At 48.6% G+C, this 16586-nt stretch overlaps 1 long non-coding RNA gene and 4 other non-coding genes across 5 annotated transcripts in view; all 5 read right to left on the bottom strand.

The window, feature by feature from the left end:
- The window catches only part of LOC141065393 (uncharacterized), a 250650-nt gene that overhangs the window by 171908 nt on the left and 62156 nt on the right, over positions 1 to 16586 (bottom strand). The window lies entirely within an intron of this gene.
- TRNAV-UAC (transfer RNA valine (anticodon UAC)) lies at positions 373 to 445 on the bottom strand. The gene has a single exon. It is a non-coding gene; the product is annotated as a tRNA-Val (tRNA).
- TRNAV-CAC (transfer RNA valine (anticodon CAC)) lies at positions 543 to 615 on the bottom strand. The gene has a single exon. It is a non-coding gene; the product is annotated as a tRNA-Val (tRNA).
- Positions 702 to 774, bottom strand: TRNAV-AAC (transfer RNA valine (anticodon AAC)). The gene has a single exon. It is a non-coding gene; the product is annotated as a tRNA-Val (tRNA).
- TRNAV-UAC (transfer RNA valine (anticodon UAC)) lies at positions 1543 to 1615 on the bottom strand. The gene has a single exon. It is a non-coding gene; the product is annotated as a tRNA-Val (tRNA).

Raw genomic sequence — 16586 nt, forward strand, 5'->3', positions numbered from 1 at the left:
GATGCCTGCTTTTGCACCTTGATCCTATCAGGTGTTACTTGAATTAGGAACACTTAGACACTGTCAAAAACACACATGCTTGCCAAAAAGAAAAACGGGTAGAAATAATCACATTGGTAAAAGTAATGCTCATTAAACCAGCAATAGAATATGCTAACTAAGGCTAATTAAGCCAACAATATACGTTTGTGATCAAAATAAAGAAAAGCCACATGTTTCTGCCCGGGATCAAAACAGGGAACTTTCAGGAGTATGGCAAACAGGACAATCACTACACTACAGTAACCAGACAAGAGCGTTTACTGTGGTCATGGCAAGCATTAAAGATCAAGCACTCATTGTCAAAAGCGCTAGTTTGCAAGAGGAACGCTGTGTTTCTGCCCAGTTTCGAACTGAGGCCCTTTCACGTGTAAAGCAAACGTGATAACCGCTACACTACAGAAACCAACCGATTCAAACAAACAAAAGGTGCTGTGGTCATGGCAAGCAATAAAGAACAAGCACTGAAAGTCAAAAAGATCGTTTTCCAAGAGAAAAAGATGTGTTTCTGCCCAGTTTCGAACTAGGGACCTTTCACGTGTGAGGTGAACGTGATAACCGCTACACTACAGAAACCGGATGCAAGCGCTTACTGTGGTGACAACAAGCAATCGAGATCAAGAACTGAAAGTCAAAAGCTTGGATACCAAAGGGTAACAGCGTGTTTCTGCCCAGTTTCGAACTGGGGACCCTTCGCGTGTTAGGCAAACGTGATAACCACTACACTACAGAAACCGGCTGAGGAAGGTTACTGTGGTCATGATGAGCCATCGAGAACAAAGACTCAACGTCAAAAGCTTTAATATCAATGCCTAATGTCATGCTTCTATCCAGTTTCGAACTGGGGACCGTTCGCGTGTGAGGTGAACGTGACAACCAATACACTTCAGAAACTCCATGCAAACCTAAAGATGTTTAAACATGCTGAAATGAACTTGAAAAAGAAAAAAACAGCCAGCCAAAGTCAAGAGGTCTTCCTCTATGTCTGAAGACAGGACAAAGTGCATTTTGCAACACAGGAACCTTTCATTTGTCAGGCTATTGGAGAAAAAGAACAAACAGGGAAACAAAACCATGCTCCACAAAACATTCTCATGCCTTTGTCCAAAAGCCAAAAAGAAAAAGCACCTAGATGCCTGCTTTCGCACCTTGATCCTATCAGGTGTTACTTGAATTAGGAACACTTAGACACTGTCAAAAACACACATGCTTGCCAAAAGCAAAAACGGGTAGAAATAATCACATTGGTAAAAGTAATGCTCGTTAAACCAGCAATAGAATATGCTAACTAAGGCTAATTAAGCCAACAATATACGTTTGTGATCAAAATAAAGAAAAGCCACATGTTTCTGCCCGGGATCAAAACAGGGAACTTTCAGGAGGATGGCAAACAGGACAATCGCTACACTACAGTAACAAGACAAGAGCGTTTACTGTGGTCATGGCAAGCATTAAAGATCAAGCACTCATTGTCAAAAGCGCTAGTTTGCAAGAGGAACGCTGTGTTTCTGCCCAGTTTCGAACTGAGGCCCTTTCACGTGTAAAGCAAACGTGATAACCGCTACACTACAGAAACCAACCGATTCAAACAAACAAAAGGTGCTGTGGTCATGGAAAGCAATAAAGAACAAGCACTGAAAGTCAAAAAGATTGTTTTCCAAGAGAAAAAGCTGTGTTTCTGCCCAGTTTCGAACTAGGGACCTTTCACGTGTGAGGCGAACGTGATAACAGCTACACTACAGAAACCGGATGCAAGTGCTTACTGTGTTGACAACAAGCAATCGAGATCAAGAACTGAAAGTCAAAAGCTTGGATACCAAAGGGTAACAGCGTGTTTCTGCCCAGTTTCGATGTGGGGAACTTTCGCGTGTTAGGCGAACGTGATAACCACTACACTACAGAAACCGGCTGCGGAAAGTTACTGCGGTCATGACGAGCCGTCGAGAACAAAGACTCAACGTCTCAAAAGCTTTAATATCAACACCTAACGTCATGCTTGTATCCAGTTTCGAACTGTGGACCGTTCGCGTGAGAGGTGAACGTGACAACCACTACACTTCAGAAACTCCATGCAAAGCTAAAGATGTTTAAACATGCTGAAATGAACTTGAAAAAGAAAAAAACATCCAGCCAAAGTCAAGAGGTCTTCCTCTATGTCTGAAGACAGGACAAAGTGCATTTTGCAACACAGGAACCTTTCATTTGTCAGGCTATTGGAGAAAAAGAACAAACAGGGAAACAAAACCATGCTCCACAAAACATTCTCATGCCTTTGTCCAAAAGCCAAAAAGAAAAAGCACCTAGATGCCTGCTTTTGCACCTTGATCCTATCAGGTGTTACTTGAATTAGGAACACTTAGACACTGTCAAAAACACACACGCTTGCCAAAAAGAAAAACGGGTAGAAATAATCACATTGGTAAAAGTAATGCTCATTAAACCAGCAATAGAATATGCTAACTAAGGCTAATTAAGCCAACAAAATAAGTTTGTGATCAAAATAAAGAAAAGCCACATGTTTCTGCCCGGGATCGAAACAGGGAACTTTCAGGAGGATGGCAAACAGGACAATCACTACACTACAGTAACCAGACAAGAGCGTTTACTGTGGCCATGGCAAGCATTAAAGATCAAGCACTCATTGTCAAAAGCGCTAGTTTGCAAGAGAAACGCTGTGTTTCTGCCCAGCAGGGCTGCCATTAGGAATTTCAGGTCCCCATACTGTAAAAATGTTTGGACCACCTTGAGACTCCGTCCAGGCTCCACCCCAGCCCTGCCTCCACCCCTCAAGAGTCCCACTACCCACTCTTGGAAAAACTCCACTTCTGCACCACGTCCTCACCAATCACACATTAACATTTCCCAGATCATACATATAGCCAGCAGCTTTTGTTCTGGCCAAAAGAATTTTAAGCCGCCACCACAACAAGGTAGACTCTTTTGGATGAGCTCTACTGTACTGTAACTTATTAATCATTTGTTAAAATACCCAATACTCTGTTTAGGTATATTTTTCTTTTTCTTTAACCCCTTCACTACCAAGGGTGGTTTGCACGTTAACTACCGGGCCCATTTTTACAATTCTGACCACTGTCCCTTTATGAGGTAATAACTCTGAAACGCTTCCATGGATCCCGGTGATTCTGACAATCTTTTCTCGTGACATATTGTACTTCATGTTAGTGGTAAAATTTCATTCATATATCTTGCGTTTATTTGTGAGAAAAACGGAAATTTGGCGAAAATTTTGAAAATTCCGCAATTTTCCAACTTTGAATTTTTATGCCCTTAAACCACAGAGATATGGCACACAAAAAACTTAATAAGTAACATTTGCCACATGTTTACTTTACATCAGCACAATTTTGGAACCAAAATTTTTATTTGTTAGTAAGATATAAGGGTTAAAAGTTGACCAGCGATCTCTCATTTTTGCAACACCATTTTATTTTTACGGACTACATCACATTTGAAGCCACTTTGAGGGGTCTATATGATAGAAAATACCCAAAAGTGACACCATTCTAAAAACTGCACCCCTTAAGGTGCTTAAAACCACATTCAAGGAGTTTATTAACCCTTCAGGTGCGTCACAGGAATTTTTTGAATATTTAAAAATAATTAACATTTAACTTTTTTTCACTAAAAAAATTACTCCAGGTTCAATTTTTTTTATTTTACCAAGGGTAACAGGAGAAATTGGACTGCAAAAATTATTGTGCAATTTGTCCTGAGTACGCTGATACCTGATATGTGGGGGGGAACCACTGTTTCGGCGCATGGCAGAGCTCAGAAGGGAAGGAGCGCCGTTTGACTTTTTCAATGCAAATTGGCTGGAATTCTGATCGGACGCCATGTCGCGTTTGGAGAGCCCCTGATGTACCTAAACAGTGGAAACCCCCCACAAGTGACCCCATTTTTGAAACTAGACCCCCCAAAGAACTTATCAAGATGTGTGGTGAGAACTTTGAACCCACAAGGGCTTCACAGAAGTTTATAACGCCCAGGCGTGAAAATAACAAAACATTTTTTTTCAACAAAAATGATATTTTTGCCCCAAAATTTTTATTTTCCTAAGGGCAACAGGAGAAATAGGACCCCAGAAGTAGTTTTGCAAATTGTCCTGAGTAGGCTGATACCCCATATGAGGGGGTAAAACACTGTTTGGGTGCATGGCAGAGCTTGGAAGGGAAGGAGCACCATTTGACTTTTTCAACGCAGAATTGGCTGGAATTGAGATCAGACGCCATGTTGCATTTGGAGAGCACCTCATGTACGCAAATAGTGGAAACCCCCAATTCTAACCCTAGCCCTAGCCCTAACCCTAGCCCTAACCCTAGCCCTAACCCTAACCCTAGCCCTAGCCCTAACCCTAGCCCTAGCCCTAACCCTAGCCCTAATGGGAAAATGGAAATAAATACATTTTTTTAATTTTATTATTTTTCCCTAACTAAGGGGGTGATAACGGGGGGTTTGATTTACTATTTATGGCGGTTTTTATGTTTGGCAGCTGTCGCACGCTAAAAGATGCTTTTTATTGTAAAAATAGTTTTTGCATCACCACATATTGAGAGCTATAATTTTTCCATATTTTGACCCACCAAGTCATGTGAGGTCTTATTTTTTGCGGGACGAGTTAACGCTTTTATTGGTATCATGTTTGGGCATGTGACATTTTTTGATCGCTTTTTATTTCGTTTTTTGGGACGCAGAATGAACAAAAACCAGCGTTTCATGAATTTCTTTTGGGTGGTGCGTTTATGCCGTTCCGGGTGCGGTAAAATTTATAAGGCAGTTTTATTCTTCGGGTCAGTACGGTTACAGCGATACCTCATTTAGGTCGTTTTTTTATGTTTTGTCGCTTTTATGCAATGAAAACAATTTTATATAAAAAATAATTATTTTTGCATCACTTTATTCTGCGAGCTATAACTTTTTTATTTTTTCACTGATGATGCTGTATGGTGGCTTGTTTTTTGCTGGACAAGATGACGTTTTCAGCGGTACCATGGATATTTATATGCGTCTTTTTGATCGAGCGTTATTGCACTTTTTGTTCGGCGGTAGGATAATAAATCATTATTTTTTGCTTCGTTTTTTATTTTTATTTTTTAAGGGGTTCACTTAAGGGGTTAACTATTGGGACAGTTTTATAGGGCGGGTCGTTACGGACGCGGCGATACCAAATATGTGTACTTTTATTGTTTTTGGGTTTTTTTATTTGCAAAAAATGAATTTTTTGGGGAATATTTTTTTTTTTTTTTTAATTTATTTAGCGATTTTTTTTTAACTATTTTTACACTTTTTTTAATTTTTTTTTTACTTTATTACAATGTCCCAGGGGGGACATAACTGTCCTGTGACAGATCGCTGATCTGTCAGATCACTGTGACAGATCAGCGATCTGTCACAGGCACTGCACAGGCTTCCTCATGCCTGCGCTTTGCAGGCACTGAGGAAGCCAGCTTCCTGCAGGCCCCCGGAGGTCCCCGTCGCCATATTGGATCCGGGGACCTGCAGGGAAAGAGCCCCCCGCAGCAGCGCTGCACATTGCGCTGCCGTGGGGGGCTCAGGGAAGCACGGAGGGAGCCCCCTCCCTGCCGATGCTTCCTTTTAACCCCCGGTACACCGCGATCGTGTCCGTGACCGCCCCTGACACATTGTGCCGGGTGTCAGCTATGATAATTAGCTGACACTCGGCCGCGATCAGCGGTGCTCACCACGTGGGCGCCGCTGATCGCGATGACGTAATATTCCGTCCATGGTAATTAGGTCCAGGGTCACATGGACGGAATATTACGTCAATTGTAGGTAAGGGGTTAAGGAAATGAGTCACATACTTTTTTAAAAAATAATTGAAACCAGATTGTGATTTTTTTTATAATCTGTATTTCTGATTGTAGATTATTGTATTGTTTTCTGTACATGTATGAAGCTGTCGGTGGATATCGATCTGCGCTCGGACCGCAGTACATGGACGGGCCGCCGGTCTCCTGACTAGAACTCAGCAGCCTCACAGCATGTATGAGGATGCAGGGCAGGAGATCGGCGCCCAGTCCATGCACCGCAGTGCGAGCGCAGAACAATCTAATATAGAAAGCTCAAAGTGTGTGTGTGTATGTCCGGGATAGGCATCTGCACCGTCGCAGCTACAGCCACAAAATGTCACACGTCACACGTCTGGACCCGAGAGTGTCCTAGGCTATGTTGTGAGGCAAAATTTTAACCCCGTGCGTTCCAATTCACCAATTTTGCCCCTATCTACATAATGAGGAAAAAGTGTGTGCGCGTCAAGCCCCGCCCCTCATTGTGATGTTATAATGCCCCTATTTGCATACTGGGGAACCAGTGTGTGCGCATCAAGCCCCGCCCCTCATTATGATGTCACTATGGTTGACTAAGGGATGGAGGATGTGTGATGGGTATATGGGCACCGGACTATGGGATGGAGGATATGTATGATGGGTATATGGGCATGGGACTATGGGATGGAGGATATGTATGATGGGTATATGGGCACTGGACTATGGGATGGAGGATATGTATGATGGGTATATGGGCACGGGACTATGGGATGGAGGATATGTATGATGGGTATATGGGCACGGGACTATGGGATGGCGGATAATTATAATTTGCTATAACTAACCACAGTTAGTTACTATGCCCGGGCAGCGCCGGGCTCTTCAGCTAGTTTCCCAAATAAAGATGTTTCCCAGTCATATATACCAACTTTTTATTTTTCCATCAATATGGCCGTGTGAGGGCTTGTTTTTTGCAGGACGAGTTGTACTTTTGAATGACATATTTGGCTTTATCAAATAGCGTACTCGAAAATGGGAAAAAAATTCAAAGTGCGTTGAAATTGAAAAAAGTGGAATTCTAGAATTTTTTTGGTCGTCTCAGCAGCCTCCAATCTCCACATGTCAGCAGCCTCCCATCTCCACATGTCAGCAGCCTCCCATCTCCACACGTCAGCAGCCTCCCATCTCCACACGTCAGCAGCCTCCCATCTCCTCACCTCAGCAGCCTCCCATCTCTTCAGCAGCCTCCCATCTCCTCACCTCAGCAGCCTCCCATCTCCACACCTCAGCAGCCTCCCATCTCCTCTCCTCAGCAGCCTCCCATCTCCACACCTCAGCAGCCTCCCATCTCCACACCTCAGCAGCCTCCCATCTCCTCTCCTCAGCAGCCTCCCATCTCCTCTCCTCAGCAGCCTCCCATCTCCTCACCTCAGCAGCCTCCCATCTCCTCACCTCAGCAGCCTCCCATTTCCTCAGCAGCCTCCCATCTCCTCAGCAGCCTCCCATCTCCTCACCAGCCTCCATCTCCTCACCTCAGTAGCCTCCCATCTCCTCTCCTCAGCAGCCTCCCATCTCCACACGTCAGCAGCCTCCCATCTCCACACCTCAGCAGCCTCCCATCTCCACACGTCAGCAGCCTCCCATCTCCTCACCTCAGCAGCCTCCCATCTCCTCAGCAGCCTCCCATCTCCTCACCTCAGCAGCCTCCCATCTCCACACCTCAGCAGCCTCCCATCTCCTCTCCTCAGCAGCCTCCCATCTCCACACCTCAGCAGCCTCCCATCTCCACACCTCAGCAGCCTCCCATCTCCTCTCCTCAGCAGCCTCCCATCTCCTCTCCTCAGCAGCCTCCCATCTCCTCTCCTCAGCAGCCTCCCATCTCCTCACCTCAGCAGCCTCCCATCTCCTCAGCAGCCTCCCATCTCCTCACCAGCCTCCATCTCCTCACCTCAGTAGCCTCCCATCTCCTCTCCTCAGCAGCCTCCCATCTCCTCTAATCAGCAGCCTCCCATCTCCTCACCTCAGCAGCCTCCCATCTCCTCACCTCAGCAGCCTCCCATCTACTCAGCAGCCTCCCATCTCCTCAGCTGCCTCCCATCTCCTCACCAGCCTCCATCTCCTCACCTCAGTAGCCTCCCATCTCCTCTCCTCAGCAGCCTCCCATCTCCACACCTCAGCAGCCTCCCATCTCCACACCTCAGCAGCCTCCCATCTCCTCACCTCAGCAGCCTCCCATCTCCTCAGCAGCCACCCATCTCCTCACCAGCCTCCCATCTCCTCACCAGCCTCCATCTCCTCACCTCAGTAGCCTCCCATCTCCTCTCCTCAGCAGCCTCCCATCTCCACACCTCAGCAGCCTCCCATCTCCACACCTCAGCAGCCTCCCATCTCCACACCTCAGCAGCCTCCCATCTCCTCTCCTCAGCAGCCTCCCATCTCCACACCTCAGCATCCTCCCATCTCCTCTCCTCAGCAGCCTCCCATCTCCACACCTCAGCAGCCTCCCATCTCCACACCTGGGCAGCCTCCCATCTCCTCTCCTCAGCAGCCTCCCATCTCCTCTCCTCAGCAGCCTCCCATCTCCTCTCCTCAGCAGCCTCCCATCTCCTCTCCTCAGCAGCCTCCCATCTCCACACCTCAGCATCCTCCCATCTCCTCTCCTCAGCAGCCTCTCATCTCCACACCTCAGCAGCCTCCCATCTCCACACCTCAGCAGCCTCCCATCTCCTCTCCTCAGCAGCCTCCCATCTCCTCTCCTCAGCAGCCTCCCATCTCCTCTCCTCAGCAGCCTCCCATCTCCTCACCTCAGCAGCCTCCCATCTCCTCACCTCAGCAGCCTCCCATCTCCTCAGCAGCCTCCCATCTCCTCACCAGCCTCCATCTCCTCACCTCAGTAGCCTCCCATCTCCTCTCCTCAGCAGCCTCCCATCTCCACACGTCAGCAGCCTCCCATCTCCACACCTCAGCAGCCTCCCATCTCCACACGTCAGCAGCCTCCCATCTCCTCACCTCAGCAGCCTACCATCTCCTCAGCAGCCTCCCATCTCCTCACCTCAGCAGCCTCCCATCTCCACACCTCAGCAGCCTCCCATCTCCTCTCCTCAGCAGCCTCCCATCTCCTCACCTCAGCAGCCTCCCATCTCTTCAGCAGTCTCCCATCTCCTCACCTCAGCAGCCTCCCATCTCCACACCTCAGCAGCCTCCCATCTCCTCTCCTCAGCAGCCTCCCATCTCCACACCTCAGCAGCCTCCCATCTCCACACCTCAGCAGCCTCCCATCTCCTCTCCTCAGCAGCCTCCCATCTCCTCTCCTCAGCAGCCTCCCATCTCCTCTCCTCAGCAGCCTCCCATCTCCTCACCTCAGCAGCCTCCCATCTCCTCACCTCAGCAGCCTCCCATCTCCTCAGCAGCCTCCCATCTCCTCAGCAGCCTCCCATCTCCTCACCAGCCTCCATCTCCTCACCTCAGTAGCCTCCCATCTCCTCTCCTCAGCAGCCTCCCATCTCCACACGTCAGCAGCCTCCCATCTCCACACCTCAGCAGCCTCCCATCTCCACACGTCAGCAGCCTCCCATCTCCTCAACTCAGCAGCCTCCCATCTCCTCAGCAGCCTCCCATCTCCTCACCTCAGCAGCCTCCCATCTCCACACCTCAGCAGCCTCCCATCTCCTCTCCTCAGCAGCCTCCCATCTCCACACCTCAGCAGCCTCCCATCTCCTCTCCTCAGCAGCCTCCCATCTCCTCTCCTCAGCAGCCTCCCATCTCCTCTCCTCAGCAGCCTCCCATCTCCTCACCTCAGCAGCCTCCCATCTCCTCAGCAGCCTCCCATCTCCTCACCAGCCTCCATCTCCTCACCTCAGTAGCCTCCCATCTCCTCTCCTCAGCAGCCTCCCATCTCCTCTCCTCAGCAGCCTCCCATCTCCTCACCTCAGCAGCCTCCCATCTCCTCACCTCAGCAGCCTCCCATCTCCTCAGCAGCCTCCCATCTCCTCAGCAGCCTCCCATCTCCTCACCAGCCTCCATCTCCTCACCTCAGTAGCCTCCCATCTCCTCTCCTCAGCAGCCTCCCATCTTCTCACCTCAGCAGCCTCCCATCTCCTCACCTCAGCAGCCTCCCATCTCCTCAGCAGCCTCCCATCTCCTCAGCAGCCTCCCATCTCCTCACCAGCCTCCATCTCCTCACCTCAGTAGCCTCCCATCTCCTCTCCTCAGCAGCCTCCCATCTCCACACGTCAGCAGCCTCCCATCTCCACACCTCAGCAGCCTCCCATCTCCACACGTCAGCAGCCTCCCATCTCCTCACCTCAGCAGCCTCCCATCTCCTCAGCAGCCTCCCATCTCCTCACCTCAGCATCCTCCCATCTCCACACCTCAGCAGCCTCCCATCTCCTCTCCTCAGCAGCCTCCCATCTCCTCACCTCAGCAGCCTCCCATCTCTTCAGCAGCCTCCCATCTCCTCACCTCAGCAGCCTCCCATCTCCACACCTCAGCAGCCTCCCATCTCCTCTCCTCAGCAGCCTCCCATCTCCACACCTCAGCAGCCTCCCATCTCCACACCTCAGCAGCCTCCCATCTCCTCTCCTCAGCAGCCTCCCATCTCCTCTCCTCAGCAGCCTCCCATCTCCTCTCCTCAGCAGCCTCCCATCTCCTCACCTCAGCAGCCTCCCATCTCCTCAGCAGCCTCCCATCTCCTCACCAGCCTCCATCTCCTCACCTCAGTAGCCTCCCATCTCCTCTCCTCAGCAGCCTCCCATCTCCACACGTCAGCAGCCTCCCATCTCCACACCTCAGCAGCCTCCCATCTCCACACGTCAGCAGCCTCCCATCTCCTCACCTCAGCAGCCTCCCATCTCCTCAGCAGCCTCCCATCTCCTCACCTCAGCAGCCTCCCATCTCCACACCTCAGCAGCCTCCCATCTCCTCTCCTCAGCAGCCTCCCATCTCCACACCTCAGCAGCCTCCCATCTCCACACCTCAGCAGCCTCCCATCTCCTCTCCTCAGCAGCCTCCCATCTCCTCTCCTCAGCAGCCTCCCATCTCCTCACCTCAGCAGCCTCCCATCTCCTCAGCAGCCTCCCATCTCCTCACCAGCCTCCATCTCCTCACCTCAGTAGCCTCCCATCTCCTCTCCTCAGCAGCCTCCCATCTCCTCTCCTCAGCAGCCTCCCATCTCCTCACCTCAGCAGCCTCCCATCTCCTCACCTCAGCAGCCTCCCATCTCCTCAGCAGCCTCCCATCTCCTCAGCAGCCTCCCATCTCCTCACCAGCCTCCATCTCCTCACCTCAGTAGCCTCCCATCTCCTCTCCTCAGCAGCCTCCCATCTCCACACCTCAGCAGCCTCCCATCTCCACACCTCAGCAGCCTCCCATCTCCTCACCTCAGCAGCCTCCCATCTCCTCAGCAGCCTCCCATCTCCTCACCAGCCTCCCATCTCCTCACCAGCCTCCATCTCCTCACCTCAGTAGCCTCCCATCTCCTCTCCTCAGCAGCCTCCCATCTCCACACCTCAGCAGCCTCCCATCTCCACACCTACATGTTCACAGATTTACCAGTGGAAAAGCCAAACTTCACATGCCACAAATGCAAGCTTGTGACCCTGTTGGAGGAAAAGTTGCAAAATCTCGAAGAGAGGTTAGCTACGTTGAAGATCATTAAGGAAGGTGAAGAGTTCTTAGACAGAGCAGAATTATCTCTTCATGTTACAGAAAGAGAAGATATTCGAAGTGCACCTGAAGAAACAGAGGAATGGAGACATGTGACCCAGAGAAGCAGGAGGATCAGGAGGCAGTCAGCACCCATACTGCTCAGAAACCAGTACCAGGCTCTCACGCAGGAAAACGTTGAAGAAATACATCAGGATAAGACTTTGCCAACAAACAGCAACCTTGTACGCCTTCAGAGTCCTCCTGGACGGAGTAAGAAAAATGTTGTGAAGAAGAAACGGAGAGTGGTGGTCATGGGGGATTCCCTGTTGAGAGGAACAGAGGCCGCTATCTGCAGACCGGATATAACTTCAAGAGAAATGTGCTGTCTTCCAGGTGCAAAAATTAAAGATGTGTCTGACAGGATATCAGGACTCTTCAGACCTACAGATGACTACCCATTCCTGCTACTACATGTGGGGACAAATGACACCGCAAGAAACGACCTGGAAACCATCTGCAGAGACTTTAAAGACTTAGGCAAGAAAGTGAAAGAACTGGGAGCGCAGGTGGTCTTCTCTTCCATCCTCCCAGTGGATGGCCATGGAACAAGGAGGTGGAATAAGATTCTGCAGGTGAACAACTGGCTACGTCGATGGTGCCGTCAGCAACGATTTGGATTTCTGGATCACGGAGTGAACTACTTATACGATGGACTACTTGCTAGAGATGGGGTGCACCTTACGAAGACTGGAAAGCAGGTATTTGGAAGTCGCCTTGCTACACTTGTAAGGAGAGCTTTAAACTAGAACAACATGGGAAGGGAAGCAAAAGACCAGAAAAAGCCATACACCTGACAAATGCTACTGAGAACTCTGCTATTAGAAGTGGAAAGGAAGAACAAAGACGAAAGAATCTAATTAAAAAAAATATTGGAGAAAGAGAAACCAATCACAAACTAAAATGTTTCTATACTAATGCACAAAGCATGGGCAACAAACAAGGAGAATTGGAACTACTAACACAGGAAAAGAAATATGATGTCATTGGAATCACTGAAACTTGGTGGGACAATACACATGATTGGAATACAAGACTAGAAGGATACAACTTATTTGCAAGAAACAGACTTGATAAACGAGGAGGGGGTGTCGCATTGTATGTTAGAAATGGGTATATCTGTACAGAGATTGAAGCTTCAGAGACTGGGAGTTCTGTGGAAACTGTTTGGGTAAGAATACAAGGACAGAACAATGGAAAGGACACCATTGTAGGCATTTACTACAGGCCGCCTGTGCAAGCTGAAGATATGGATGAACTCTTTATGCATCAAATGGCCAAGTTCTCCAAAAAATATGACATAGTTATCATGGGAGATTTCAACTATCCAGACATTTGTTGGGAATCTCTCTCAGGCAAAACTAACAGGTCAAGGAAATTCTTATCCTCTCTTGCTGACAACTTTATCTTCCAAACGGTAAAGGAGAAAACAAGGGGAACTGCTACCTTGGATCTAATCCTTATAAACAGGGAGGAAATGGTTGAGGAGGTAAAAGTGGCTGGGACCCTAGGAGGTAGCGACCATGCTATTTTAGAATTTTGGATAACTAGAGGCGGAAGACCTTTGAAGACTCAGACGTCAAGGTTAGATTTCAGAAAGGCAGATTTTAAGGGATTCAGAAAGAGAATTGGAGGGATCCAATGGCTGGATATCCTTAAAGACAAAAATGTCCAGGAAGGATGGGAAATCTTGAAAAATGAAATTCTCAAAGCACAGTTGTTAACAATTCCAAAAAGAGGGAAGAATAGGAAGCATTTAAGGAAACCAGGATGGATGAACACAGAACTTAAGCACATGTTAAAAAGGAAGCAAAAAATGTTTATAAAATGGAAAGAAGGAGGCATATCTAAAGAAGAATATAATGCTGTCTGCAGAACCTGCAAGGCACAAATCAGATTATCTAAAGCTGAAAATGAATTGAGGCTTGCAAGAGATGTCAAAAGCAATAATAAAGGATTTTGGGGATATGTCAAAAGTAAAAGAAAAGTCAAAGATGCTATAGGATTTTTACAGGATGAAAATGATGAAATGGTAAGACAGGATGTTGAGAAGGCTGAACTTTTAAATTCCTATTTTGCATCTGTTTTCTCTCAGAAAGGAAATGTAACATCAACTGTTATTCACTGTCCTATTAAGGGAATAGAAGAATCCAGGATATCTATAAACAGAAAGATAGTGAGGAAACACTTAGCTAACCTAAATGTATTCAAGTCTCCAGGTCCAGATGAATTACACCCCAGAGTACTGAAGGAGATAGCAGAAGAAATTTTTGAACCCCTCTCCATAATCTTTGAAAATTCTTGGAGAACAGGAGAAGTGCCAGAAGACTGGAGAAGAGCAAATGTTGTTCCTATCTTCAAAAAGGGGAAGAAGGTGGACCCAGGCAACTATAGGCCGGTGAGTCTGACTTCTATACCAGGAAAGATCTTTGAACAAATTATTAAACAACATGTATGTCAATACCTGGATAAGAATGAAGTGATTAAACAGAGTCAGCATGGGTTTGTAACTAATAAGTCATGTCAGACTAATTTAATTTCCTTCTATGATGGTATTACTGATTGGGTGGATCAAGGAAATGCTGTAGATATAGTATATCTTGACTTCAGCAAAGCATTTGACAAAGTCTCTCATACAATCCTTATTGAAAAAATGACTAAGTATGGAATGGACAAGGCAACTGTTAGGTGGATTCATAACTGGCTTAGTGATTGGACCCAAAGAGTGGTCGTAAATGGCTGCACATCCAGTTGGAAGAATGTCTCAAGTGGGGTACCACAGGGCTCTGTCCTGGGCCCTGTATTGTTCAACATCTTTATCAACGATTTAGATGAAGGAATTGAGGGTAAACTGATTAAATTTGCTGATGACACAAAGCTAGGAGGGATAGCTAATACTAGAGAAGAGAGAGAGAGGATTCAAGAAGATTTAAATAAACTGGAGTAGTGGGCAGCAACTAACAGAATGGTTTTTAACAGGGAGAAATGCAAAGTACTACATCTGGGCAATAAAAATGAAAAAAGCATATATAGAATGGGAGGAATAGGGCTAAGTGACAGCACATGTGAAAAAGACTTGGGTATACTAATAGATCACAGACTGAATATGAGTCAACAGTGTGATGCAGCAGCAAAAAAGGCAAATGCAATTCTAGGATGTATTAACAGAAGCATACAGTCTAGATCACGTGAAGTAATTATTTCCCTCTACTCCTCTTTGGTCAGACCTCATCTGGAATATTGTGTCCAATTTTGGGCACCACATTTTAAAAAAGACATCAACAAACTGGAGCAAGTTCAGAAAAGAGCGACCAGAATGGTGACCGGTCTGCAAACCCTGTCTTATGAGGAAAGGTTGCAGGATTTGGGAATGTTTAGTTTGCAAAAGAGAAGACTGAGAGGAGACTTAATAGCTGTCTACAAATATCTAAAGGGCTGTCACATTGTAGAAGGATCAACTTTATTCTCATTTGCACAAGGAAAGACTAGAAGCAATGGGATGAAGCTGAATGGGAGGAGACACAGATTAGATATTAGAAAAAACTTTTTGACAGTTAGAGTGATCAATGAGTGGAACAGGCTGCCACGAGAAGTGGTGAGTTCTCCTTCAATGGAAGTCTTCAAACAGAGGCTGGACAGACATCTAACTGGGATGATTTAGCGAATCCTGCTTTGAGCAGGGGGTTGGACCAGATGGCCCAGGAGGTCCCTTCCAACTCTACGATTCTATGATTACATCTATGATTACATCTATGATTACATCTATGATTACACCTCAGCAGCCTCCCATTTCCACACCTCAGCAGCCTCCCATCTCCACACCTCAGCAGCCTCCCATCTCCTCTCCTCAGCAGCCTCCTATCTCCTCTCCTCAGCAGCCTCCCATCTCCACACCTCAGCAGCCTCCCATCTCCACACCTCAGCAGCCTCCCATCTCCTCACCTCAGCAGCCTCCCATCTCCTCACCTCAGCAGCCTCCCATCTCCTCAGCAGCCTCCCATCTCCTCAGCAGCCTCCCATCTCCTCACCAGCCTCCATCTCCTCACCTCAGTAGCCTCCCATCTCCTCTCCTCAGCAGCCTCCCATCTCCACACGTCAGCAGCCTCCCATCTCCACACCTCAGCAGCCTCCCATCTCCACACGTCAGCAGCCTCCCATCTCCTCACCTCAGCAGCCTCCCATCTCCTCAGCAGCCTCCCATCTCCTCACCTCAGCAGCCTCCCATCTCCACACCTCAGCAGCCTCCCATCTCCTCTCCTCAGCAGCCTCCCATCTCCACACCTCAGCAGCCTCCCATCTCCACACCTCAGCAGCCTCCCATCTCCACACCTCAGCAGCCTCCCATCTCCTCTCCTCAGCAGCCTCCCATCTCCTCTCCTCAGCAGCCTCCCATCTCCTCTCCTCAGCAGCCTCCCATCTCCTCACCTCAGCAGCCTCCCATCTCCTCAGCAGCCTCCCATCTCCTCACCAGCCTCCATCTCCTCACCTCAGTAGCCTCCCATCTCCTCTCCTCAGCAGCCTCCCATCTCCTCTCCTCAGCAGCCTCCCATCTCCTCACCTCAGCAGCCTCCCATCTCCTCACCTCAGCAGCCTCCCATCTCCTCAGCAGCCTCCCATCTCCTCACCAGCCTCCATCTCCTCACCTCAGTAGCCTCCCATCTCCTCTCCTCAGCAGCCTCCCATCTCCACACCTCAGCAGCCTCCCATCTCCACACCTCAGCAGCCTCCCATCTCCTCACCTCAGCAGCCTCCCATCTCCTCAGCAGCCTCCCATCTCCTCACCAGCCTCCCATCTCCTCACCAGCCTCCATCTCCTCACCTCAGTAGCCTCCCATCTCCTCTCCTCAGCAGCCTCCCATCTCCACACCTCAGCAGCCTCCCATCTCCACACCTCAGCAGCCTCCCATCTCCACACCTCAGCAGCCTCCCATCTCCACACCTCAGCAGCCTCCCATCTCCTCTCCTCAGCAGCCTCCCATCTCCTCTCCTCAGCAGCCTCCCATCTCCACACCTCAGCAGCCTCCCATCTCCACACCTCAG

The sequence above is a fragment of the Dendrobates tinctorius genome, unplaced genomic scaffold (genome assembly GCF_039654945.1).
Source record: "Dendrobates tinctorius isolate UK_male_01 unplaced genomic scaffold, ASM3965494v1 ptg000251l, whole genome shotgun sequence".
Lineage (NCBI taxonomy): Eukaryota > Metazoa > Chordata > Amphibia > Anura > Dendrobatidae > Dendrobates > Dendrobates tinctorius.